This window comes from Pezoporus wallicus, unplaced genomic scaffold (genome assembly GCF_028554395.1).
Source record: "Pezoporus wallicus isolate ANWC-B61680 ecotype Strahan unplaced genomic scaffold, APGP_CSIRO_Pwel_v1 contig_6658, whole genome shotgun sequence".
NCBI lineage: Eukaryota > Metazoa > Chordata > Aves > Psittaciformes > Psittacidae > Pezoporus > Pezoporus wallicus.
The window spans coordinates 6,985,418-7,013,411 of record NW_026642312.1 but is presented as its reverse complement, the minus strand read 5'-3'; the positions used below and the strand labels follow the sequence as shown (position 1 = coordinate 7,013,411).

General features: G+C 39.8%; 1 long non-coding RNA gene across 1 annotated transcript; it reads left to right on the top strand.

Annotated features, from left to right (window-relative positions):
* The first annotated feature begins 16 nt into the window (after positions 1-16).
* Positions 17-27,867, top strand: LOC130609665 (uncharacterized). Its single transcript, XR_008974839.1, has 3 exons — positions 17-226; positions 18,210-18,277; positions 27,773-27,867. It is a non-coding gene; the product is annotated as an uncharacterized LOC130609665 (long non-coding RNA).
* The last annotated feature ends 127 nt before the right edge of the window (positions 27,868-27,994 follow it).

Here is a 27,994-nt window from a genome sequence, read left to right as displayed (position 1 = left end):
AAATGCCTGATGAGGCTAATGAACATGGTGCTACATGTGGTTAATAATTAATGAAAAAGTCAAAGCAAGCATAGATAGTTACTGGAAAAGCCCCAGAAATTTCTTGAGATTAAAATTCCTTAGCTGCTTCTGGTGACTGCTTCCTCACAGGACAGGAGAATATAAGGAAAATACAGAAAATTCCTGTTTCCGGAGTATCTGGAAAAGAAGTGAAATCCCAAAACAGGTAAGGGTAAACTCACTCATGTTTGAAAACGAAGCTACCTCTGTACTTTCGCCATTTAATCTGACTTGACAAATCTGCATAATTTGTTAAGCATTAAGCTAGTCAGCATTTAGGAAAGCTAGTGAGCATTTAGAAATGCAGCATGATATGCTAAGCGTAATTCTGTTTTAATTGGCGTGTGCTTAAGCCAATTTTGTTGAAACAGTCAAGAGTTCATGAAGTATTTTAAAATCAAAACTTTGCAGTTCACAGCGTTTTTAAGAGAATCTCTTCTTAACGCTTCTAAAAATCGACACGAGGGCACTGCTGGTAAAGTGGAGCAGTCTGGAGGGGTGGCAGTACCTCTGAACGAGGGTGTACTAGGCAGTCTTGGAGCTGAATCCTAGCTGACAAGGAAATTTTATTAACGTTTTCAGATTTAGTCAGAGAAAAAAGTTACTATCTGCCTGAAAAATCAGTTCTCTATCTGTAGCTTGGTTTCACTGTAAATGTGTCACATTGGGCTTGTCCTTTTGTAGAGGTCTTATATATGGCACAGGGACTAGAGCAATCCCCATACATTGACATTACTATTTTATGCATGGCTAAATGTGGAACAGCAAAAAATATTTAAATACTGGTGGGGTTCAGAAAGCAAGAAGACAACGAAATTGGAACTGCTGTTCATAGAATTATAGTTGGAAAAGGAAGGGGGAATAAACTGACAATTTTTACCATTTACCATTTAAATTACATGAATTTACTATTTATGTCAATGGTAAATAAAAGGGAAAAAATAGATACCCTAATGAAAATGTGGTGAAAGCAGAGTTTCCAGTATAATTATGATGCACACTGAAAGATTTCTTAAGGAGAGCAATACTTGAGGGAAGAGCATCCTGGAAGCCTGATGTTCAAGTTGTGCATAGCCACCAGTAACAGAGACTAAAAGTAAAGTGAGGAAACTGGAATGTCTGTTGCAAGAACAGCAAATTTACTGAGACCAAGGGGTTTTTAGTTATACAGCTATGTCCTTTCTGCACACATAATGGGGTAGAGCTGTTTTTTTACTGTCAGAGACAGTCATCTGTCCTGTCTGTCCCATACTGTGAAGTTAGTAGAATGAAATAACAGGACTGGGGTAGGTGGAAGTTTCTTCTGTTTATCTGTTTAGAAGGTAGTATAAAAGCTCTGTTAGCAAAGAGGTTGCTGAAACTTCATGTTTGGAATCAAGGAGGTGGAACAAGACAGTTTTCAAAGGTGTCTGCAAGCTGGCACATTAATCTTCTGGAAGTGCAGGAAACTTAAGATTTGTTTTGCCTCCCACCTTTGCCAGTCAGCTGTTACTGTTGAACTTCTCATAGGAACTGTGCAGAGCCAAGGTAAGTAGGTGAGAGGATGGGCAGTGAGTGGCCTTTGAGATGTTGTTACATTGTAATGGAAAGAAAATCACTAAAGGTCATTTAAAGTTGTTGGAGTTTCTTTGGATGGGCAATTGATAAACATCTCTGGGAAATTTCCCTGTTGCTTCAGTCCTTCCCATGTTCTCCCTTTAGTATATGTTTCTTTCGCTGTTCCTTCCATTAAACATCAAAAAGTGGTCTCTTCGTTCATCTGAGGCGCCAGAAATTATACTTTTTTTTTCAGTCGCAGATAAGGTATTTCATAATCAGCAGAAATGTATGGCCACCAGTATTTTGTAATACCATCATTTGTAACTGAAAAAAATTTAGTCTGACCTATACAACAAACTCAGCTTGCTTCCAGAGTATCCTAATCACTATCCTGTTACCGAGCTCAGCTAAGGCTGTTGCCTCCACATGTAGACAGACCTCTAGTGTTCCTCCAGTGAGTGTCTTCCCATCTAACCAGTCCTCATACTGGTTTCATGTTCTATTTCTTTGCAAAGATACCTCTCCTGTAGAAAACATTTTGAACGCAACAACTGTTTTGTTGTATGTTTTTCACCTTCTTTCTTGATCCTGTGCAGATTGTATCTCCATTTATTCACAAAGAAAGAAGAGATCTTATGGTGAATAGTTAATACTTGAAAGCTAAATTAAGATTTCAGTATTAGTTTCTTTGTCAGATAGCTGGGAAGAACCTTGTATACTTAAAGGGTTGCTCTTACAGTTCACTGCTAAATAATACTATACCATTTATTCCCTCTTGCTTTTGAAAGGAGCGTTTGTTTTTAAAATTCAGGCAGTTTGATGAGCTTAGTGAAGGTGTAATAGATTTTAGTTTTACCTTTCCTGGCTATATGTTTTCAGAGGAATTGGGTGGTTTATAGGGAGTCAGATACAGTTGAATGTTGTTATTCTTGTATTGTCAGGTGTGTTACTTTATTCCTGATTTTATTCCTTGAAGTTTCAAAGGCAGACAATTAGAGAGATTGTGTCTCTAAGATGACAACTGTTGTGAGAATTAATGGCAGCACATGGCATCTTTTTCTGTTGATTCTCTACAAGTGGAATGTTGTGCTGCAAGTCTGGATGTTTAGGAACATGGGGTGACCTGAAGGCAAAGATGTGACTCCATTACTGTGCAGCCTATGAAACAGTCTCTGTAGAGGTTTTATTTCCCAGTCTGTTACATGCAGACTATCTTTACAAGGCTGAATATGAAGCAGAGAGATTAGGAAAGCTTTGTAGTAGGTTGAACAAAGGTAAGGTGAAAAGATTTCCATTGCTGGAAGGGGTATAAAGAGAGAGGACACGGGACTTTTCTCATCTTAACACTGGAGACAATTGAAGCCGTAGTAGCAGTAACTCTGCATTCCAGTAGGAACTGGAATACATATAACCCTAAGTGAGGGTTATAATTAGCATTTCAGAGTTTCAAGCCAGTCTTGCCAAACTTGGGTTTGTGACATTTTTTTATGCTTCAGAAAATTCCTTTTCTTATATACCAAGTATCAGCTACTGTCTCATTGCTAGGGTAACGTCAAGCACTGGTGTTAGCAATAGTGTAATGTAATTTGGAGTTCAAGGGATATGCTAACATGTTAAAATGCATAGAAAGATGCTACATAGAAAGATGCTACAAAGAGAATAATCTCTTCCTGACTGGTGGACAGGATGTAAAGTAACAGGCTAAAATTGGTGGAAAAGAGGTCCTAGAAAAAAAATGCACTGGAGTGTATCAGTTAGGAAGGTTATAAATTCAGTGTCAGTTCCTTAACAGTAACATTAACATAGAGAGGTTAAATGCTTCCCTATGTTTTACCATCATTTGCACTCAGTTGTGCTGTTGAGAAACTGTTTCATTCAAATGAGAAAGACCTCACAGTTTTTAGATTTTCTTTTCTCTGACACATGACAGTGCAGGTGCAGTTAACTTGAAATAGCAGGAAGAAAACGTCATGACTACTTAGTTGTGTAAAAAAGCAAGATGAGAAATACTACATGTGGTGGTTTCTGCTTGAAGAAACAATCTGAGCTCAGAAAATTAGAAACAATACAGCTACCCGTAGGTCCATGTGTATGAATTTGAAGGTGAATATACGTTTCCAGATAGACTGGCCAGGCTGAAGATGGCTGAAATGCCAGGGAGATGGCTGAAGTACACCTTTTCATCTCAGACAGTACCATAATAGAACTGGTCTTTCAGTGGGGCTTATGTTGTCCCTTTCTGTGCTGTTCCTTTAAAGGGAGGGAGAGAGAATGAGTGCAAAGGACTTAGGAGGAGGTGACATTTCTTTAATGGCATCCTGTGGGTGCATTATCTTGCAGAGACCTTTTTCTTTGTATCTCACTCTGATTAGCACATTTCTTTGTGCAGTTTTAAAATGCTTGGACAGTTTTCCCTGAAGAAATACATGTGCCTTCCAGCAGTTTTAAATTGCTCTTGATACGTTTGACATCCTTATACATCTGCAAACCCATCAGAATCTTGCTGAGTTCTTGACTGGAGTGCTTCCTGTGGTAATTATATTTTCTGCAGTTTTAACTGCACATCATGTGAAAAAGTGTTTCCTTCTGTCTGTTTTTAATCTGCTATCTTTTAATTTCACTGAGTAGTCCCTCTTGGGCTTTTGAAATTTGAAAAACAGAGTGAAGTTCTTTATCTTCTCCCTTTACTCTTTCTTTCCCTTATCCTTCCCTCATGTTGTTCTGTTTTCAAAGCTAACCCAGCCCACTCATTTGAATCTTCCCTAGAGGAGGGGGTAAGTGTCTTTGAAGAGAAATCTTCTCTTAAACTCCATGAAGGCAGTGAATTCTTTTTGAAAGTGAAAATCTGAGAGAATATTGATTATTCCAGAACCATTCCAGCAATTAATAAAAAGTCACTAGAATATTTTTTTCATATAATTCACCAACTTATTCCTATTAGATCCAAACTTCTTGCTGTTCTTGGTACTTATTAGACAGAGGTTTTCATTCAGCAGTGCCACCAAGGCAGTGCCACCACTTAGGCAGAGTCCATTAAGATTAAGTCCATCCTCTTAAGATTTTTGGAGGCTTAATTCCACCCTCCCTGTGTATGCTATGTTACTTCAGAATTAATGTTACTGAGCTTCCTGAGACCCTGTACTGCCTCTTCAACATGTGACATTGGCAGCTTTCCTCCCCAGGTCCTGTGGCTGCATCTTTAGTAGAAAAGAAAAAAGAAAAAAATGAGTGTGAGGTGATGTCCTTTCACTGCAGGCTTTCATATGCTTACTAAGAAATACAAACACATACATACATACCCCCCTAGTAATGCGGCTTTCATGTGTTTTAGGCAGCTGAGGTAGAGGAGTCTGCCAGACCTCATCAGCAGGAACTGTAATTGAGATGAGACACCTTGGTGAAAGTTGAAGGTTTAAACAATGTCTTTATAGTAAATATGAAAAGGTTAATAATTAAAAGCACCTTTTAGATGATCTAAATCTGTGGGGAAACCCTCCTCATATCAGTAAGTTTCCAAAACATTGTGTAAATAAAATTTTACGTTACAGTGGAAATGCAGGGAAAACACTTGATTGTAGAGAAATAGCTTGAAAATTTCTGTATGACTATATTTAATGCTATTTAGTATTAAAGACCAATGGTAAGCAGCCAACCTTCATAGGAAATGCAGATACAGAATTATCATTGCCCAGAAATAGATACGGGTATTCACTGATTGATCCATTCACTGTAATTAACCAATTCAACTGATGAATTCAAACTAACTAATTAAGTAATAAAAACATGTATCAAGTTTTGCAAACAATACCAGCATAAGCATAGCTTTAAAGACTGTGCATAATCAAACAGAAAGCATTTCACACCCCAGCTAGAGTGCAAGTACAAGCAGGGCCCTGCCACATTCCTGAGTGGTTTTACCACTAGCCATGTGGCCTGAGCCAGCACTAAAAGCAGCAACTGGATGCACACATTACATGTACTCCCATGTTTTTCCTTCCTTTCTGTTTTTTAGCATTTTGATGTTTGTTGTTTTTTTTTTTTTATCTGGCATAATCCCCTGTTTCTTGGGTATTATTTTCCTCCAAGGAAATTTATATTTAATGTTGGCATCTGTCCCTAGAATCCTTCATTTTATCATGTACTAGAATTTATTTAATTATTTAGTAATACCTTCCTTGTCATGTTTGTGGAGGGTAATGACATGCTACTGTACAACCTTTACTCAGGTGGGTATGTAAACACATGCTTGTATATGTAAAGCTCCTGTTACAAGATCTTTCTGGGCTCTCAGAAGTCCTTTATTTTCTGGTTGCTAACATGACAGGTCTCTCACACTTGCTCTCCTGTTTTGGTTGCCTTGCACATGCCAGAATTCTTTTCTTGGCACTGCTGACTGGGAGGACAGCTCATCCCATCATGTGCATGCCTTAGAAGCTTTTAAATGGGTCCATTATGTGCCATTAACTTTAGATACCTGGAAATCAGGTAAACAGATGCTGATTCCTGAGTACCTTTTTCAGGACCACAGTTGTGACGCCTGCCACACCAGTCAGGATAAGTACCTCATTCTGTTAGGCTACTGAGAATAACGTTTATTATGATGAAAACTTTTAAATTCAAAAAATAAAGCCCAGAGCTTTACAAATATGTTTTGTGATAATGAAAGATGAGACTCATAAAAGAATAGAATACATTATTATGATTATATGCAAGTGTAAGGATTCTCTGTAGCTGCATCAGCAGCTTAGCAAGTTCTGCCCTTGACATACAACTTTTGTATGTATCCATGGCTTGGGTTGTTCTTATCTCTACCTCCTCCTTTTCAAGGTTACTGATGCATATTTCTGTTCTGCATCCTAATGGAGATATTCCTGGCTTTGGGTGATTTCCTTTCTAGCACTAGCCAAGATTCTTAAGTACAATTATATTTTTTTGATCATTTAATCTTCCTTTAAATAAAACCTTTTTATATCATTACAGTAATTTGTTACCCTATTGAAGTTGTTCTGTTCACCCCAGTAGTTAACTGTGTAGTAATCCTTAAATGACTTTTAAGATTGAGTGGTGAACTATTCATTTGGTGCTGCTGTGTCTTCCTCACACATTTCCTTCCAAAATTAAAAAAAAAAAAAAAGGAAAAAAGAAAAAATCTGTCTTTGTTGCTACAACTTTTTGCTTTGGAGGTTACTTTGGGCAACACTTTTCAAGGGCAGATTTCTTATCCTTTTTAATATATATTTCTCAAAAATACACTATCTGCTTTTGATACAACATTTTTTGATGTAATACCTCTTCATGAGTAGTTCTTTAAAGGCACATGAATTTAGGCAACATTTCCTAGCTGCCAGGCAGAGTTAGGAAAGACACTGTTGTTACTCTTAAAAAATAAAACACTTCATTATAGATCAGTAAATACTGTCTGTTAGCACCTTCTTTCTCACCTTTCTTACTTATCCTGCTGTTGAAAATGGCTGCTGAAAGCCATGGTTTAGTTACCTTTTTATTCAGAAAATCTTCCCTAACTCTGATGTTTCACTGTATTTGATACCGTTATGAAGGTTCTGTGGTAGACCTTTTGTCTTGTTTGTGCTGTTTTACTAGGAAAGGCAAATTACACACCTTTGATTTCTCTTGCTTGTCCCTTGCATAGACTCCATAGCTTCATTCTTAAAAAGAATTTGTGATGGAGGCTATTCACTGCATTTTGCTTTAAGGCATTTATTTTTAATGTCTATTTTATACCTAAAATGCAAAAATTTGTCTGAAGAAGGGTGATTGTATTCTGAGGCTTTAAATGTTACTACATCATCCTTATATTACAGAGTACCACATCTAGTATAACTGACTTTGCCAACAGGTATTGATTTGGCATCTTTTTTGCAGTTCCTGCTGCTCATCGCTACTCCATGTTATAAGTGAACAGGGGACTTGTTTTCAGAAGAGGATTGGTCTTTTGAAAAAAATACATTTTTTTCTGCAGACTACGAGTAGTTATTTTAACAACAGAAACCTCTGATAAGTAGTGAAGATGCTGTGAAATTGCTAAATTGATGCACCAAAATGTGTTGCATCCAGGGCAACATAAAACATCCTTTTGCTCAAGAAAACTATACGTAAAGGAAACTGAAGGAAAACACAACAAATGTCAGCCTAGAACCACCATTTGTTTGTGTGAAAAGCAGCAGGAAGGTTACCTTTTCAACCAAATAGGAAACAGTATGAATATAAATGGCTTGTTCAATAGGTATTCAACAGGGCAGAGAGAAATATGAAATGGGTAATGCTAGATGATAGAGTGTAGCTGAGCTGTGAGTACAGGAAGTTGTGTCCTCTGCTGTAATTTGTATGTTATTCTCTGCCTCGCTGCACAGGGTCTCTACACTCCCAGTTCCATCCCAATCCCAATATTCAGTTTATTTTTCCTGGGGCAAAAAAATAATTAAATTTAGATGCATAATAAGGATGTGAGTACAGCTTCACTGTAAGAAAACCCACAGCTCCACCTATCTCTATTCCAAATGCAACAGGCAGAGGCATAGCAAATGTTTTGAATCTTAACACATGGTCTGGATCTCTTATTCCCCCATTTTCTGCATGCTAGTTGAGGATGCTTCTGGTCACCTTGCCATCACAGTTTTACAGCTTGTCTTTCTTGGTAGCAGCAGTAGCAGCCAGCAAAGCTGTAAGCTGCAGAGCTGAAGAGAAGTGTATTGTTTTGAGGATCCAGAAATATTGCTGGGCTTTTTGTGACAGCTTGCTATCGCAGAAATGATAGAAACCAACTTATTTTTGTAGTATCCATTTAATATGTAACATTATTTCTCATAACCAGAGAAGGGTCATGAGGTTGATAAGGGGCCTGAAGCACCTCCTGTATTAAGAAAGGCTGAGAAAGTTGGGGCTGTTCGGCCTGGAGAAGAGAAGACTGTGTGAAGACCTCATAGCAGCCTTCCAGTATCTGAGGAGGGCCTACAAGAATGCTGGAGAGGGACTCTTTGTCAGGAACTGTAGTAATAGCACAAGGGGGAATGGGTTTAAACTTAAGCAAGGGGGATCTGGGTTAAATATAAAGAACAAATTCTTTACCGTGAGGGTGGTGAGTCACTGGAATGGGTTGCCCAAGGAAGTTGTGAATGCTTCATCCCTGGTGGTGTTCAAGGGCAGGTTGGACAGAGGCTTGGCTGACATGGTCTAGTGTGAGACATCCCTGCCCATGGCAGGGGGGTTGGAACTAGATGATCTTAAGGTCCTTTCCAACCTAAACCATTCTATGATTATATGGATTTTTTTTTTTCAGTGAATAAGAAGTGTCTTACTTTGTGAAGAGGTCATGTAATTTATCCCTTGTTTAACATCACATGAGTTATTTTCTTTATCTTAGCAATGTTGCATGTTTGGAATATGCTTAACATGCATGGTGCTTGCAGTTGAAGAATCTTGAGTTAAGTCTTAATTTTTATATAGTAGATTAATTACTCCATTTATTTTTCTTGAATACTGCAGCTGCATAACACGTAGACTACTGACCTAAGTTGTATGAGTTTGTTATTGTGTAAGATACAGTAAATAAATCCTAATTTTGATGAAATGTTAGTGTAATTTTACAAGCAGAAAACATATTAAGAAACAAACTTAACAACCAACTTAATATATTAACTGCTTGTAAACCATTCACAAGTCAGCGAATGTAGATGCAGAGTAGTTTTCCTAATTTTTGCTTCAGTGGGCAGTAGAAATAGGTTTGTGTGGAAATACAGGTGACCTGCCAAAAATCTCAGGCAGTCGAAGATGTGAGGGATGTAACCAGAACAGCCATAAGACATGACAGATGTGAGTAACAAACGTTGGTATGCAGCATATCCTGTATGGGTGGACACGAGCTGATAAGCAAAGATAATGTTAATTATAGTGTTGGAACTGATCAAAGCTTAGCTAGCACAAAACCAACGATAATAGCTGAATAGTTAAGATCTAAAGATAGCTTGTCTAAAAATTGCTTGTGTGATTTTGTATAAATGTGGCAAGATGCTCAGTAAAAGGTGATTCAGTCTGCACACACATTCTGTCTCTGTCTCATACTTCGCTGCAAACGGCGCCCGAACAGGGACTCTTCACTCACGAGGCGAAGTACCCCCAGTGAGCCGAACAGGAGAGAGAACGACGCATCATCCTTCCCTGCAGGTATTTTGCGAGGGTATAAGGAAGCGGCCGGGGTAGCACAATGGGACAGACTACAACTAAGTCGCAGCAATTACATCACCAAATGTTGATGCGGATTACAAAGGAGCAAGTGTATCATGTGTCCTCCCAGAAAGTGACTCTTTTGCTGTTATGGATAGGACGCAATTGTCCTTGGTACCCTTCTACAGGCTCTTATGAAATACAGGATTGGAAGCATGTTGGACAACATTTACGAACTGTACAATCCAATGACCATGATATTAATCCTGATCATTTAATTACCTGGCACATCATTTTTGCAGCATGGTAGCGGATGATAATCTTTCACAAACTGACTCAGTTACAGTACTCTCAGATCACCTGAAAACTGCTGGAGAAAATGTTTTGATTGCACTTGAGAATGCTGACATGTCTGATACAAATGAAACTCCAGAACACGTTTATGAGGAGCCTGTGCACATTCATCAGACTCCTGTTGCTGCTCCTGCAGTTCTGCTGCCTGATGATTCTGATGCTGACCGGGGCCTATTGATCCTGAAAAAGAGCCTGATTTATATCCCCCAGATCCTCATGATAAATGGGCAGCTGTAAAGATGTAAAGATGTGAAGCTGTAAAGCAAGACGGGCAGGGGATGCAGATGTATTGTGTGCTTTCCCCATGGTATATGTGTCGGATCAAGACATGCAGTGGGAGGGTCTCTTGTATGTTCTTATCAAAGATATCAGGCAAACGGTGACGGACCATGGACTTGGGGCCCCATATACAACTCGTTTGATAGTCTCTCTGTGATACTCATGTACCAGAGGTTGGCAAATACAAATATGTCTGTGTTTCTATCGACCCTTGGAGACCTTTCTAGATATCGCTGGCCACTTCTTCCGACATAGGCTGGCCCCCTGTGTGAGAATGACTGTGCATTTTGGTCAGTATAAAAGCCCGAGCCTCATGCGATGTGAGGGAGGCAGAACCTCATACCACCCAGGTCAATGTTGACTCCGCAGGGATGCCCGCTAAGGTTGAGCCTGCAACCTCACACTGTGATGATGCTTCTTGGAGCTGGTTTCCTGATCATCTTCACAGGGTCCTTGCGCCATGTTCTGTACATGGGGCTGTGTAGTGGGGGTAATGGTTGTCTGGATTTTGTGTTTCAAATATTGTAGTTTTGTGGAGTGTGCTTGTGGGATCCCTCGTGTGTGTGTGTGTGTTGAGGGCAGACGGTGCTCTGTGTATTTTTTGTTGTCATGTTCATGTAAAAGTATTTAACGGATATCAGATTTACATTTTGGGAAAGACAGGGTTAATGCAAAAGTGTGGTTGCCAGCAGGTATTTATGGCTGCTGCTGAGCAGGCCGATGTTGGTAACCAGAGCAAAGTGAGCAACTAAAAAAAAAAAAAAAGAAAACCAACAAAAAAAACGAGATGAGGAAGGAGCCAGCGCAGCTCCTGTGTTTCCAACCTGCCTGGCCCTTTAACTGCGGGTAATGACACAGCAAACTCCTTGACTGCTATTACTTTGCAGTTTACTTCTGCAGCTGCTTCACATTCCTTTTGCATCAGAATGCCTCTGCTTTAAGGAAACACTTTAACCTGTCTTCTTCTCAAGAACTGATAACCTGGGGGAGGGGGTGTATTTGTGTCCTCCTACCTACAGGTCCATGGCAACTGCCTGCAAAGTTTGTCAAGCCTTGTCATGTGCTGGACAGACAAGTGGAAGAACCCGATGCCTCAGCTACAGGAGCTGACCGTGAATACCCTGAGCAAAATGAAATAGAGGAAGAGAAAGACAAATGATTGCAAAATATCACTTGGGGCAACTGAAAAGTAACAACTTGAATATGTGTGCTTGTAATGTATTATTAGAGACTGTGATTTTGTGTATAATACCACTTGTATTTCCTAGCCAGTTGCTAATAAGAAACTACACTTTGTATTAAATGATTTGTCACTTGTAAAAGAGGCGTTAGAGCATGAAATTTTCAACAGCTGCTAGAAAATGCTAAGGCAAAGGCTAGAAAGATTCTAATACAGTGGTAGTGTTATAAAGCAGGTAATGGGCAAATTATAAAGCAAATTATGAGGGTGGAAGAACTCCACTGTTAGGAAATTTCTTTGCCTGGTCCCCCGCTGCCATCAGCATCTTCAACATGCTGTTGCACCCTGTAGTAGTTATACCGCTAAGGTAAAACTGTGTGTGCTTTGCCGTAGTAGCAACTTGTTACTGGATGAGACAGGTGAAACTGTGCATTGACAGTGAGGTGCCAAGGACCAGGGTTGACCAAATGCCTCCTACTACAGTCAAGGGCAAGAATGGGTTGGCCTCTGTATTTGCCACCAAGAAAAATCTTTAGCTCCACCACTGGCTGCAAACCAGCAGGCGTTGAGTGGTGGGGACACATGACATGCCAGACCTTGATGTGAGGGATGGCCTCCCCTGTTAGCAGAGAGCCATCAAGGAGAGAAGGGCAGGGCCAGCAGCCTGTGGTTGGCATGAGATATGATCTAGTCCAAATGCCCTGCTCAGGTAGCGTTGTCTAAAGCAGGTATTGATAGTAGATATATGAAACAAAAAAGGGAGAGTTCAGAGTGTCCTGGGTTCAGCAGTAGCAGTCATTTATCTCCTACTTAGTAGCTGGTGCAGTGCTGTGGTTTTGACTTTCAGGCTGGGAATAATGCTGATAACACTGATGTTTTTAGCTGTTGCTCAGTAATGCTTACTCTGACCAAGGACTTTCTGATTCTCATGCTCTGCCAGGGAGGAGGGAAGCCGGGAGGAACAGAGACAGAACACCTGACCCAAACTAGCCAAGGAGGTATTTCATACTACAGTATTCATGCCCACTATATAACCAGGGGGCAGTTACCTGGAAGGGCTAGATCACTGGTCAGGTCAGGCTGGGTATCAGTCAGCGGGTGGTGAGCGGTTGTGTTCTCTCCCCTTGTTATTTCCCTTACCATTATTATTACTGGTGGTAGCAGTAGTGTTTTTTTGTTATACCTTAGTTACTGGACTGTTCTTATCTAAACCCGTGGGAGTTACATTCTTTCGATTCTCCTCCCCATCACTCCAGGAGCAGGGAGAGGAAGGGGGGGAGTGAGCAAGCAGCTACATGGTTCTGAGTTGCCGGCTGGGCTTAAACCACAACAGTTGTTTTTGGCGCCCAGCGTGGGGCACGAAGGGTTGAGATAATGACAGATCTGACCAGAGTGTGTCTAATCGTATTTGTGAGAAGCATTCATTTTTTTGGATTAGTCATCACAGCGCTGATTTATTGGCTCTTAGAGTTGTTGCTCTTGATCTCGGAGTTTCATCATTTCATACCTTACTTACAGCCGGTATTTGCTGTGTTAGTGTTTGTTGGCTAGGGGCCTTGGGCTAAGGTTCTTGTTTCATTGTACTTTATGGTAATGACTTGTAATACAATAGACTCATTGATCATGAAACTGATCTGGCTTTCATTCCCAGTGTGGTCACCACCTCTATACTGTGGGATGTATATAATTGAAGTGTTCAGCAATTACATCTTTTTTTCCCCTCCTCAGATGGGAGGGAGACATTCCCACACACCTTAGTGACAAGTACAGCAGCTACTCAAACTCTGACTACAACAGATAACACAGCTACTCCAACTCCAAGCACAGCAGCTACACCAGTCCCAGTGACAAGTACAGAAGCATCATTTGAGAGTTCTGAAGGTTTTGAATGGCCTTTGGGTACCCTTGAGACCTGCCTGCTGATTGTGATGGGGATCACCATGTTGGCACACATACAGACTGTGTTTTACCCATGACCATTTTGTCTCATCTCTAAAGTTAAGCAGAGTCAGGTTTGGGCCTTGTCTAGGATTAGGAGGAGCAAGAGATTTTCGCAGAGGCTGGACAATCATGAGTGGCAGGGTGTGTGGGACAGAATGGGCAAGTATCCAGTCCACTGGACCCCTCCAGTGCTTTGGAAGCATCGGAGATGGATGGCAGCTGTATGGAGTCCCCTATGACAAGTTGCAGAAACTACTGAAGGATAGGGTGAATGGAGTCAGTTTGCCAAGGTGAAAGCCATCCAGCTGGCCTTGGACATTGCTGAACGAGAAAAGTGGCCAGTACTTTATCTCTGTATTGACTCACGGATGGTGGCAAATGTCCTGTGGGGGTGGTTGCAGCAATGGAAACAGAGCAACTGGCAACGCAGAGGTAAACCCATCTGGGCTGCTGCACTGTGGCAAGATATCACTTCCTGAGTGCAGAAACTGTTGGTGAAGGTACGCATGTAGATGCTCATGTACCCAAGAGTCAGACCACTGAGGAACACCAGAACAACAAACAAGTGGATAAAGCTGCTAAGATTGAAGTGGCTGAGATGGACTTAGATTGGCAACATAAAGGTGAATTATTTTTGGCCTGGTGGGCCCATGACACTTCGGGCCGTCAGGGCAGAGGTGCAACATATAGATGGGCTCATGATTGAGGGGTGGACTTAACAGTGGACACTATTGCCCAGGTTATTCATGAGTGTGAAACATGTGCTGCAATTAAGCAAGCCAAGCGGTTAAAGCCTCTTTGGTATGGAGGACGATGGCTGAAGTACAAATATGGGGAGGCCTGGCAGATTAACTACATCACACTGTCTCTCTTGCCTTGAAAGACTTTTACAAGAGATGGAGCCTGACATCATGGGCCGGATGAACTCAGCAGTTTAATAGGGATTGGTCCATGCACTAAGGAATGATCTCTCTCTCTTTCTCTCTGTGTGGATGTATATACATGCATATATATAAGAGTGATGGTATATTGAAAACTGTGGGATCTGAGCATGACGTGAATGGTATGGAATAAGGGGAGGATATTGTCCTGGGTTCAGCAGTAGAAGTCATTTTTCTCCTTCTTAGTAGCTGGTGCAGTGCTGTGGTTTTGACTTTCAGCCTGGGAACAGCGCTGATAACACTGATGTTTTTAGTTTTTGCTTGGTAATGTTTGGACTGACCAAGGACTTTTTGAGGCTCATGCTCTGCCAGGGAGGAGGGAAGCTGGGAGGAAGCAGAGACAGGACACCTGACCCAAACTAGCCAAGGAGGTGTTCCATACTACAGCAAGTCATGCCCAGTACATAAACTGGTGGCAGTTACCTGGAAGGGCTAGATCACTGGTCAGGTCTGGCTGGGTATCAGTCGGCAGGTGGTGAGCAGTTGTATTCTCTTCCCTTGTTATTTCCCTTATCATTATTATTATTGGTGGTAGCAGCAGTGGTTTGTGTTATACCTTAGATACTGGACTGTTTTCATCTCAATCCGTGGGAGTTACATTCTTTCGATTCTCCTCCCCATCCCTCTGGGAGTGGGGGGGACGAAAGGCGGGGAGTGAGTGAGCGGCTGCGTGGTTCTGGGTTGCTGGCTTGGCTTAAACCATGACACAGGGCTAACCTCACAAGAATGTATAACAAAAACTTGTTATGTTTTGAATTTTTTAAAGTTGTCTAGTTTTGATTCTCTTTCTGCAGTACAGAGGTTGCAACATCTAATGGACAATTCTTTGCCCAAACCACTGGTTCTGTATAAAGTCCTACATGATAACAAGTGGAAAGGACCAGTGCCAGTGCTGACGTGGGGTCGAGGATATGGCTGTGTACAGCTATCAAAAGGACCATACTGGCTGACAGCGAAATGTATAAAGCCCCAGAACTCAACAACATAAAGAAATGACAATGACAGAAATCTTAATAATATCTGTTCTATTATGTGTGACCATGGGTAATGGAGAAGTATAATGGGCATATTTATTAAATCCCCCATTATTCTGACGTGTTACATGGTGGGACAGGGAAACACCAATTTCAAATGCAGAAACAACATGACTTGGTGGAAAATGGATTCCACCCAGTCCTAGTGATTTAAGTGACAATGTAACATTGAAAAATGCTACATTTTATATGGATACTCCTCTGATTTGCGTTAACAAATATAGAACAAATTGGGGTCTCAAATGGTGTCTGGGAGTTACTTGTATGCCACGTTATAGGGATTCAAGTGACTTCAAATCATACTGATTTTACTGAAACAATGCTGCCTGGAGTAGTGGGTGGTTGTTAATTATACAAGAGAGCCATCCTTGCCTGTTTGTTCCCTGAAAGTATATAAGTCATTACGCCAAGTTCAATGGAAACCTTGTTTGGGGGAGAAACCCCGAATGATAAATTGGGCAGCAGGAGAGGTCATTGATTGGGGACCTAATGGCACTCTTCATAATTTGATCTGGCATAATGGGGGTCTATCTGGCCCCGTATTACAATTATCTGCCTCTCACAGTCTTTCAAACATTAAAACTAATATGTGGTGATTGGCCTTACCTTTTATTAATGTTACAAGAGTTGATTTGTTTAGAGTACACGATGGGACTAAAATAACACACCGTATTCATTCCTGGAATCAATCACACATTCGTACTACACATCCATATGTGTTGGGAATTGCAATGGGCTTAACTATTAATTCAGGAAACTTAACCTATGAAATAAAAGCACAAAAAATGATTTTTAAGACGTGTATTTCTCCTACTGATGTCATGGAAAATGCTACTGTCATACCTTTTAAGCGAAGAGCTTCTGCCTAGCTACCAGTGAATCTCACCCGAGAACGGGAAAGTGAAGGAGGTTTAGATCACTTTGGTTGTTACAAACAGATATTCAAGACAGAAAGCATAGAATTAAGTGTTTTATAGGTTGGCTTTTATTTGCTATAATATCAGCTATCGTAATATTAGCTGCTGCATCTACTGCTATTGCATCATTAACAGAATCAGTACAAACAGCTCACACTGTTAGCCAGGCTTTGCAAAATGTCACTAATGAACCTAGTGTTCAAACCACCATTGATGAACAGATAATGATTCTCTTAGATGCTTTAGAATCTGCAATATTATGGTTAGGAGATAAGCAAGAATGTTTCTCTACAATGTGATTGGGAGTTCCACAAGAAGGATATGTGTGTTATCTCGTTACCTTGGAATCAGTCTATACACGGATGGGATACAGTTAAAAACCATATTCAAGGGGCATCTGATACTAATTTGCATAACAGAATCAATGTTCTCAAACATCAGTTGCAAGAGCAATTAAAAAACCTACAAAGAACGCAAACAGCACCAGTTCTAGAAACCTTAAGAGATGATATTTCATGGGTAAATCAGAAAAATTGGTTTTCTGGGTTAAATTTACAAACTTGGGTATATCTTTTTTTTATAGTACTCTTGGGAATAGCTATTAAAGTAATACATGCCATCAAAATTAAACACAAGCAGATCATGTTTATGATGTTGTTAAAAAAAAAGGGAACTGTGGGAATACAGGTGACCTGTGAAAAATCTCAGCAGCTGAAGGTGTGAGGGACGTAACCAGAAAGCATCACAGATGTGAATAACAAACGTTGGTATGCAGCATATCCTGTATGGGTGGACACGAGCTGATAAACAGAGATAATATTAATTATAGTGTTGGAACTGATCAAAACTTAACTAGTACAATACCAACAATAGCTGACTAGTTAAGATCTAAAAACAGCTTGTGTGATTGTCATGGTTTAAGCCCAATCAGCCACGCAGCTCGCTTGCTTACTCCCCCCGCTTCCTCCACCCCACTCACAGAGGGATGGGGAGGAGAATTGAAAGAATGTAAGACAAGAACAGTCCAGTAACTAAGGTATAACACAAAACCACTGCTGCTACCATCAATAATAATAATGATAAGGGAAATAACAAGGGGAGAGAATACAACTGCTCACCACCCCCCGACCGATACCCAGTCAGACCAGAGCAGTGATCTAACCCTTCCAGAAGATAACTGCTGCCAGTTTATATAGTGGGCATGATGTGCTGTGGTATGGAATACTTCTTTGGCTAGTTTGGGTCAGGTGTCCTGTCTCTGTTCCTCCCGGCTTCCCCTCCTTCCTGGCAGAGCATGAGACTCAGAAAGTCCTTGGTCAGAGTAAACATTACTGAGCAACAACTAAAAACATCAGTGTTAGCAGCGCTGTTCCCAGGCTGAAAGTCAAAAAACACAGCACTGCACCATCTACTAAGAAGGAGATAAATGACTGCTACTGCTGAACCCAGGACAGCGTTGTGGAAATACAGGCAACCTGCCAAAAACCTCAGGCACTCGAAGGTGTGAGGGACGTAACCAGAACAGCCATAAAGCATCACAGATGTGAATAACAAACGTTGGTATGCAGCATATCCTGTACGGGTGGACATGAGCTGATAAGCAGAGATAATATTAATTATTATGTTGGAACTGGTCAAAGCTTAGCTAGTAAAAAAAAACAATAGCTGACTAGTTAAGATCTAAAAACAGCTTGTGTGATTTTGTATAAATATGGCAAGATGCTCAGTAAAAGGTGATTCAGTTTGCACACACATTCTGTCTCCATCTCATACTTCGCTGCAGGTTTAGAGTGGTGTCTTGTTGACAGAAACTGAAAATCTATCCTAGAATTCAGCAGAAGCTATAAGCAGGTAAGGTCTTTTGCTCTATTCTATTTTGCAATGTATGTATCATAAAGTGTGGTTGTGATGCTTCTTCCCTCATCATGCTTTCCCTCCATTCAGTATTCTCTGAGCACTGAAGAAGAGAGAAAAATGACATTAACCACTTCCTGCTGACAGAAGTTAGTCTGGTGGTAAAGGTGGAAGGGATGGCTCTTATGACTACAGAAATCAAGATCACTCTTAAATAAAAGAGACACTTTTAAAAAGAGTTAGCAGGAAGAAAAAAATAGAAATTTCAAAACTTCCCAAAGTTTCTGAAACTGTCTTTCAGAGAGCTGTGCAAAATGTCAGACTGCAGCATCTGACTTCAGCACACAGAGGTTCAAAATCTGTGCCTCTGACTAGAGACAAACTGCCAGAGTGTTGGTGAGGAGGTACTGCCTCTTAAAACCTGGCCTAGATTTAGGCCATTTGGGTTCCAAATGGAGTTGGAGCCAAATGTGGTAACACAGAAAAACAAGCTGTAAGAGAACAAGTCTTCCTAGCAAAATATTTTATGGAAGCTGCCCCTGAGGACTTACCCAGAATTGCACAGCATATGGTGAATACTTGCATCTGTACTTCAAAGCAAGAACTTGAACTAAGGTCTCTGAGCACAAATGTAATGAATTCATCAGACTATCCTTATTTAACTCCCTGTCTCCTTCAGTCACATGTAAACCTTGTCTAAATGAGAGCCTGTCTCTCCTAATGATAATGTGGAAGCTGTGATTATCTGAGGTGTGGAAGTGAACGGTATCATAAGGAGAACAGATGGCAGGCAGTTCTGGGTGGGGATATGGCTGGCTGTGCTGTGGTGAAGCTACCTGCAGAAGCTGAAGCTGTTATCTTTTCTGGCTGGCTGTTTTGCCTCCTAGCTGGAGATGATTGCCCTTATGGTGTTGGCAGGATCAAGTGTGTGAACACTTGGTGGCTCTGTCACCCAAAGCTGAATATACAGGCAAGTTCCTTTATGGATCTTTGCTGAAATGAGGACTGACCACAGGGCTGTAGTACAATTAGAGCTTTATTATTACATAAAATAATTAATTATCTGCATAGGTTATTGTTATCTACAATTTCTAGCATTTAGTGTACTTTATTGTTATTGAAATATTTTATCAATTACCATATTTTGTTAAGCAAAATTTCTAGTAATTGGTGTAGCTTTCTTTATTGTCTAGAGTCCTTAGTTAACCAGACTTTTAGTCACCCGGACACTCTGCAGTTTGGGTCAAATTCGTAATAATCAGTATGCAATACAATAATCAGAATCTGAATTTAGACTTCACCCAAAAGAAGTCACTCTATCTTCAGAGGAAGAAGATGACAAACTGTGGATGCATCCCAGACCACTGGCAGATCACAAGTTTTGTTGTCCAGCAGCACAACTTGCATCTGCTTGATTTTATAGGCAATATCTCATGTGTTGCTACACTCCACTGTTCCATAATGGGTGTCACCACATCGTGGCAGCAACGCTCAGTGGGCAGTCTTGTCACAATGCTGACAGGAGATCTGGCTGTTCTACAATAGGGCTCATCATATCTTGGTGACAACCGTGGTATTGAAAAGGGGAAGAGAGAAGTTGATATGTGATCAAGATGCTTACATTTTATGGCTTTTTGTCTCAGGAAATGGCTTTGGCTCCATATTACCAGGAGTCAGGAGCAGGGCATACCAGTCACATGGGTACAAAGAAAAGCCTCATCTTAGTGTAAATGCTCTTCCTAGACAAAAATCAAACACTACACTCAAGCAGTTGAGGCATGTACATATATCACTGCCACCTCTGACATGGAGACAATAACTTACAGCAGATGATAGTAAATATTACTTTACTCCTCACTTCAGCTGTGAATGTGTGCCCATGAGCAGGGATAACTGCAGATGTGGAAGATTCAGTTCTGACTCAGTTCTCCAGAGCCCTCGGTCTGTGATATGTGTAAACCAGTTTCTCTTTCTTGGAGAAAGTCCATGTACTCAGTAGCTTTTACAATAATTGACATTGGTCTTTTCTAGAAAGGTACTTATGTTAGCACAGGACTGAAGAGGAGTCAGAGACCTTTGTAACAAAGCTGTCAGGGAGGAAGGGCAAGAAACATCAGTATGATCCCTTGCCATAGTACCTGTTGTAATCTTGGAAAACTGAGCACCAACATGCTCTATGAGGAGACTCCAATGTTGTTCTCATCCCATACAGAATGACTCAAGGCTTATATTGGTGATAAATGCTCTTCCAAGTTATTGCAAGCAGTGCATGGTAGTGCATGGTCCTGATGACAGTGCGTTAATCACAGCCAATGATAAAATGTTTTCTGGACCAAGTGTTACGTGATCTTGGATATCTTTGTAAAATGTGATCAAAACAAATCACTTCTATAAAAACAAGCACTGCATTATGTTCCCTCTGTATCTCAAGCCATCTTGTTCCTCATGCCTCATCTAGGTATGTCTTTTCACCCACACAGTGGACATCCTATTCTGTTTGTAAACTAACTGCTACAATTTGCTTTTCTGATGAGTTCTTAATAGCACATTTAAGCCCTGATAGCAGTTCATCTATCAGCCACTGCTTCTGTGAGGCTCAAATAGTCAATGCTTCAGAAAATTCTTCCTGTGAGCATTATATAGCTGGATGCATGCCACGGCAGTGCCTACACCGCTAGGTAAGCACATCTTCTCAAGCTCACAGCAGAAGCTATTCCTATCTCTGTATTGGAAGAGCCTGCCTACTGTGATTGCAGCCTGCTCTCACTGTCTCTGTGACTCTTCACAGCCTGTCAGTTTTTCTATTGACACTTTTCCAGTTCATCACAACCTCTCTCTTTTCTGTAGGCTTGCTTCTGTAAGAGTGAAGTGCTTAGACTGCCTCGAACCAGCAAGTGGTACATTAACTCCTCCGAAATCATGTGTTTGAGTCTGTGTCCATGTTCACTCCGTTAGCAGTTCCTTTTTATCCTTCTTTGGTTTACCTTCACATGTTCACACAGACAGCAATACGGAACTGAAGAGAGAAAACAAGTCACACATAAAATATTCATGGAAGACAAGATAGATACTTTCCCAGTTTGTCAGCTCTGTCTGAGATTCATCTCCTGGCTAATCTGTTGCAAAGTCTTATGTTCTGCAGGAGACTTAGCTTTTATCCTCATATGATGCAAGTAATCTGTCTATTTGTGTCTGAAGGCTTTATTTAATTCTTACTCTCTTCCAAAGGAAATGAACAGTCCGTTTTATCTAGAAAATTGTTAGTTGCACATTTCTTCTAAAATAGTCTTTTCTGTCTTGTCTCATGTTATGGCTCATGCAGATTTGGACCTTGTTCATGGAACATACAATGACTTTTCATTGCAGCACATCTGAGTGTTAGATTTTTTTCCCTTTTCCTTTTCGTAGACAATTTTCTTTGCCATTACTGGTATTATTACATTCATGGAAGAATATATTAGTGAAAAAAAAGACAAAGACATGTTCTACTACTGTTTTTTTCCTGAATGAGCAACAGCAAGGGAAGTGGGGAAAAAAGGCCTGCAGTCTCCAAGTAGCATCCTCTAAATATGAATAAGGAGTAAACCAAATACTAAGCAAGAAACACACACTGCAAGGTAGTTTTTACTTAGACTTAGGCAACAGTGACTCTTCTATTGACACCAAGTGTTGAAAATAGCCTTAAACATTGTGCTGGTACCATTCCTAATTAACTGTTTCAAAGTATTTTTTCAATATCTAAGATATTGATGATAGGTAAATTTATTTATTTATTTAAGATAATTTAAAGCACTTCAAATTATAGCTCAGAACAAGTTTGTTCAAATAATGTTAGGCTCAGTGATCTACAGCACAAACACGTCTTAAACAATTTAGTAAGTGAAGCCACACTGGAAGGCTAGCATGCGATGAGTGTCACGCTATTAGGTGAGGGAAAAGTAAAGTCGGGAGTAAAGCCATATAATCATAGCTGGACTGAAGGCCTATGAAATCTGCCTTTTAATTTCTAATCTGCATTGTATAATGATGGAAGAGATGAAAACTATTGGAAAGTGGGTATAAATTGTTTAACTCCCATTGCTTTGATCTATGTCTATGGGAATACAAAGTGACCGATAACACATTGCCCACATCATTCTTCAGTGCTATACTGGAGCCTCCTGTTCAAACATCTCTCCCACCTTGTTTGCAAACCAGAGTTCAGCAATAGTAATAAATTGGTACCATTACTGCATGGGCACAACGTGGTTATATATCATCATCAGGGTGACATACCTCCATGGGCAAAACCATGCTGAAGCCTGTCCCATGTTAGATGTGAATAATGTGATCTATTGGTTGCTTACCAACAAACCCTGGCCTTTAATCTTTTTAGGATCATCTGTAATGTCTCACACAATAGTATCTTGAATTTTCAAACAGTTTGGCAGTAGAGGGGAGGTCTGTATTCACTGCGTTTCAGCAGTAAGAGAAGTTCTTTATGAAAGAGCCAGCACTGTGATTGGCCTGGAACAAATTTGGAGAGCCACAGCAGGTCTGACTTAGCCAGCACCTGGTAGAGAAAATTTAATGATCTTGCTTTTGTCCACTACAGAAAGATTCGATAAAGCAAAGATCTGTGTATTACCAACAGGTGATGAGGAGAATTATGAAAAGTAGTATGAGCCAGAAGTACTATTAGAATTATAGAGAGACACGGGATGTTTTTCAAAGGGCATTTAATTCCCTTTTCCCACCTTGCCTATTGTATCTCTCACACCTATTTCCTTTCTCTTCCCGAGAAATAATAATAATAAAAAAAGTTATTTTAATATAAAATGCAATTATTTCCAGGTCTTTTCCCTCCTTAACGAAAAAAGTTGGCTTTAATACTGCAGTGCACTAGGGACCACTCTGGGAGCAGTGGCTGTCCCAGATCTTCCACGCTGCCTGCCTATAAGCTGTTCAGGACGATGAAATGCAGGTAGTATTTTTAAAATGAACTAAATAAGAATGGCAGGCAGTTATCAGGGTAGATATAAGAAAGAGAACTTCCCATAAAACTTTAAGAATAGAGAAACAAATCTTGAACATTTACTATTGTTTTTAAGCATATGTAGGATGAGAGAGAGAAACTGGAAAAAGTTAGATACAGCGTATCCCACACGTATACCTGCTCAGAGCCTGCAGACACTTGAGTGGTATTTCAACCATATCTGTGTTTCTTTCCTGAAAATAATGTTTCACAGAAATGGCTCAAAGCACTTGCTTTTAGAGCAGCAGCCAGAGCAGAAATGTCCCAGAGTGTGTAACACGGGCCAGGAGCATATGATCAGATGCTCAGTGTCAGATGCTCACTGTCAGACCCATTAATGGAGTTAAGTGGAAGGAAACACACACCACTTCACAGCTAACGTGAGCAATGGCTGTTTCACAGTCAGATCTGTTTGCTTTTCAGGTAGCTTTTTTTGCTCAGTGTATTTTGGAGGAAGTGTGGGAGGAGGGGGAGATGCTGCTGCTGCATGTTCAATGCAAAGTGCTTGGCTGTGATAGGCTGAGGGGACGTGGATACTCTGCCTGTATTTGCTGGCAACTGCATCCTCTGCGCTTTATAGCTGTCACAGAGGAGCAAAGAAAGACAGTGAGAAAGACAGAGGAGAAGAAAAAACCTTACCAACTCACTGTAAGTAAAATTCTTTGACCTTAAAGCTTTGTAGTTTTTGAATTCAAGTGGGAGCATTTGAATTAATGCAACAATTGGTTACTTAGAGTGGAAGCTTGGCTAATAAACAGGCAGCCCCTGTTATTTTATGGATAATCCAGGGTACGCAAAAAGCATTTCTTTTTAACCTAAGTTTCCACAATGTAGTGTCCACCTGTCATTTTGTGTTTGCTTGTTTTTACATATGATGTATACCAGCTACAACTGTTTATGCACATTTATGCAGAATCCTATATATCCAAAAGTTTGTTTTGACTTTCCAAGTGCAACAGTTCTGAACAACCAAGCAAAGCTTGAGAAATTCTATGCCAAATATTCTGAATAATAAGGTCTTCAAGATAAATTCAGTGCAGGACTTCTTAGGGTAAAAGGTTTTCCTCAGAAATAACCCCTTCCCATCACTATAATAAGACCTCAGGAGGGAAAATTACTAAGTTTGCAGACTCTGAGCCAGTGATAGCAAAGAATAAAATCAGCAACTTCTAAATGGAAAATTAAATTTTTAAATGAAATGTAGGGCCAGTGACATACAAACCTAATTCATAGAATCATAGAATAGTTAGGGTTGGAAAGGACCTTAAGATCATCTAGCTCTGTTTCTTGGCTTGTGCAAAGATACAGAGTACACAAGCACAAAGGTGCTTGTACAGAGTACAGATTCAATTCATTTTTACTTATGCCAAAATAAAATTCATTCTACAGTCCTTATTCAAACAATACTATTCCAGTAGTAAAGTTTAGTTTAACAGTAGCAGCAGCTGCAAAAACCTTCAATAGCAGAAGGGTTCAAAAGTAGAAAGTCCTCATGGCTTCAGTGGTGTCACTGTAGCACCACAATCCTTTAAATGACATTATATTCTGCAACGATCAGTTTGCAGAATAGAAAGTGCATTGGTCTCATTTACTGGAAAGATATATAGTTGTTACTTTTTTTGAGCCAATGCAGCTCTCTGTTTAAGGTGCTATTAATGGCTCTGTGCGTTTTTCCTTCTGTATTTAATAATAGGAGCTGCTAAAAGATTTTATTATGTTATTTTACTCTGATGAGCTGGAGAACAGGCAGTCATAAAATCATAATACTTCAAAAATACTTATCTCCTCCTTTGTTCTTTTTTCTCTTTTTTTGTCCTCATAACAAACTTCCTGGTGGCATTTAGATATCTTTTACATTTATATTTAGTTAATACCTATAACAGATTCTAAAATTATGGACAATAATTTTTAACAAAAATAATAAGCTGAATGTTACCTGCATAATGTTACACCTATATATGTATTTGATACTTAATTGTGCGTAAGCTGGTAATATGTATGGTTCAGTTTCAAATAAAGCAGAAAATGGTTTGCAAATGAACAGTATACTACATATACAATCTAAAGACTTAACAACAGTTTTTAGTAACTTCACTAAAATAAAATGTTGCCATGCTTTAATTTCAGTGCATTAAGGTAGGAGCAGTTTAAACAAAGCATCAGAGGATACGTTATCTGTGAAAAAATGCAGCAAAATTAAAAAACAAAGAGTATATATATGAATAATAATAATAATTTGAAGAAGATACATAGATATCATATAAGGTTTAACATGATTGCTCTTTGTTTCACCTGAAGTTAAAAGCATAACTCAATCTCCTCCAGTAAAGTAGGACTTTATCTGAAGAAGTATCCAGTGGTGACAATATCTACTGATTCTTGCTGGGAACAAAAGTACTCATACGTAGTATATTATAGAATCATAGAATGGTTTGGGTTGGAAGGGACTTCCAAGATCATTTAGTTCCCCACAACCACCACGGGCAGGGACAGCTTCCACTAGACCAGGTTGCTCAAAGCCCCATTCAACTTGGCCTTCAACACTGTCAGGGATGGAGCACTTACTACTTCTTTGGGCAGCCTGTACCAGTGCCTCACCAGTCCTCACAGTAAAGAATTTCTTGCTAATATCTAATAATCTACCTGATTTCAGTTTAAGGCTATTCCCCATTTTCCTGTCGCTACATGCCCTTGTAAAAAGTCCCTCTCCAGCATTCTTATAGGATCCTTTTAGCTACTGGAAGGCTTGGGTTGGTATGTTTGGTAAAACTCATTTTTATCAGAGTGAGGCTGTCAGTGAATTTAAAGAGTGTGCTTACAAAGTGATAGAAGTTGATAATTAGGGTGGGGGTGGGTGCCTCTGAGAAGCTGTGCTCTCCCCAGTTGGGGTTCAGCTGGCAGATGTTGAATATGCTGAAATTCATCCTGGGAAGTGTGGGATCCCTGAGAGCATGGAGTTTTTATCAGTCTTTATGGGCCTTCAAGAAAACAGACCACTATTCAATACTTTAGAGAGACTTTCACCTTCACTGAAATTTCCATTTAGTTTTGGAAACTTGGCCTGCAGTATTTTTCAGCTTAAATCCCTTCGACTTAAGTGGGTATTTCAAGTACACACAAATTGTAACACTTAGCACTTAAGAAAATATGATGCTGTCAAACACTGTTTTCATTTTAGACCCTAAAGTTATCTGAGGTATTTTGCTTCTTAGAAAATCACATTCTATATTTTTAGAATATACCAGCAGAGAAGGAGGGTCTGTACACATTGTGTTGTTGCATTGTGTGTGTGTTGTATATGCATGTGAGAGATAGAAGAGAGAAATGTTAGGTACTGCTTAGAGTGGTGATGTAATATGAATTTTTAGAGGTACTAACTGGTAAGCATTATAGTTGTCAGATATTCAGTCTAGTGGATGTGTCTTCCATGGCAAATAATACTTTAAGTCAGATCTATAATGAAGAGCTGAGGAAGAGAATAAAAATAGGGATAAAAGTGTCTTGTCACTCACAGGAGAACAGATATAAAATAGGAGGTGGAAAGGAAAAAGTTAAATGCAAGGAGTTTGCCTTCACAATTCCCAGTAAGATATGTATGTTTCAGTAGGTAAGAAATTTTTGGGTAAGGGCTTTTAGGAAAGATGATGCATAGGTACACAAAGATAGATCGAGAGAGAGAGAGAGAGAAAGATGTTTATATAGATCTTAATTTCTCAGTATTGTCTTTGGGAGAAAGAAGAATGAAATACTTTGCCTCAGAGTGAAGCAGAGTGATGTACTTCACTTGATCAAACTTAAGTGAAAGCTCATTAGAGGTTAACTAGATACTAGTTTATGCCAGTTTATAACACTGCAGTGACTATGGCAGATTTGTGATGGATAGTTTATCCTATTCTTTATGTTTAAGCTTCCTGATTTAATTACATCTCCCATGCAAAACAGTGGGTTTCCCCTGTAATTTAATTCTTCATCCCGAATCTTGAGAATGTTATTGCAACAATAATTTATGACAGCAGTGCAGCCAAAACAATGTTAGGATAAGACAGTGGACCTCCATTTCTTGGGAAGACCTATAGTTAGCACATGACAAATAAGATCTCTGATTATCTAAAATGTGTATTTTGTCAAACTGAGTTGAAAATTTTCAATTCCATGGTCATAAGCTGAAACCACAGAATGTGTATCTGATGTTTAGATCTAAATTTTATTTGCTTATCCTGAGATCCAAAAAGGACATTGTCCAAACTGCTACCAATAAAAATGACAATAAATTATATCAGAATCCTATATAGGAACAAGATAAATACTTGGAATAGAAAGAATTTCAGATCCACAAAGATCTCGGTGGTAAAAAAATGGTCACAAGCTATATAACATTGTGCCTATGTTGTAGCAATATGATAAAGTAAATTTATTTTTGTCTGTGTGTTTATGAGCTTACACATGATGCTATTTATGCCATTTGATTTATCTTTCAGGAAAAAGACCAAGCGATCCACAGGAGCTTCTGTGTCCTGTTGATTTGGAAAAATCTCCAGGAACTCGCCAACAAAGTTTTAAACTGACAAGCAGGTATTCTTTATTGCGGCACCAGGAGACACGGGGTATTGCTTCTCCAAGCGTGCCTCTCCCGCATCAATCAGGCTGTGATTATATTGTCCTTAAACATACATGTTCATTAGATTGCACACATTACATCA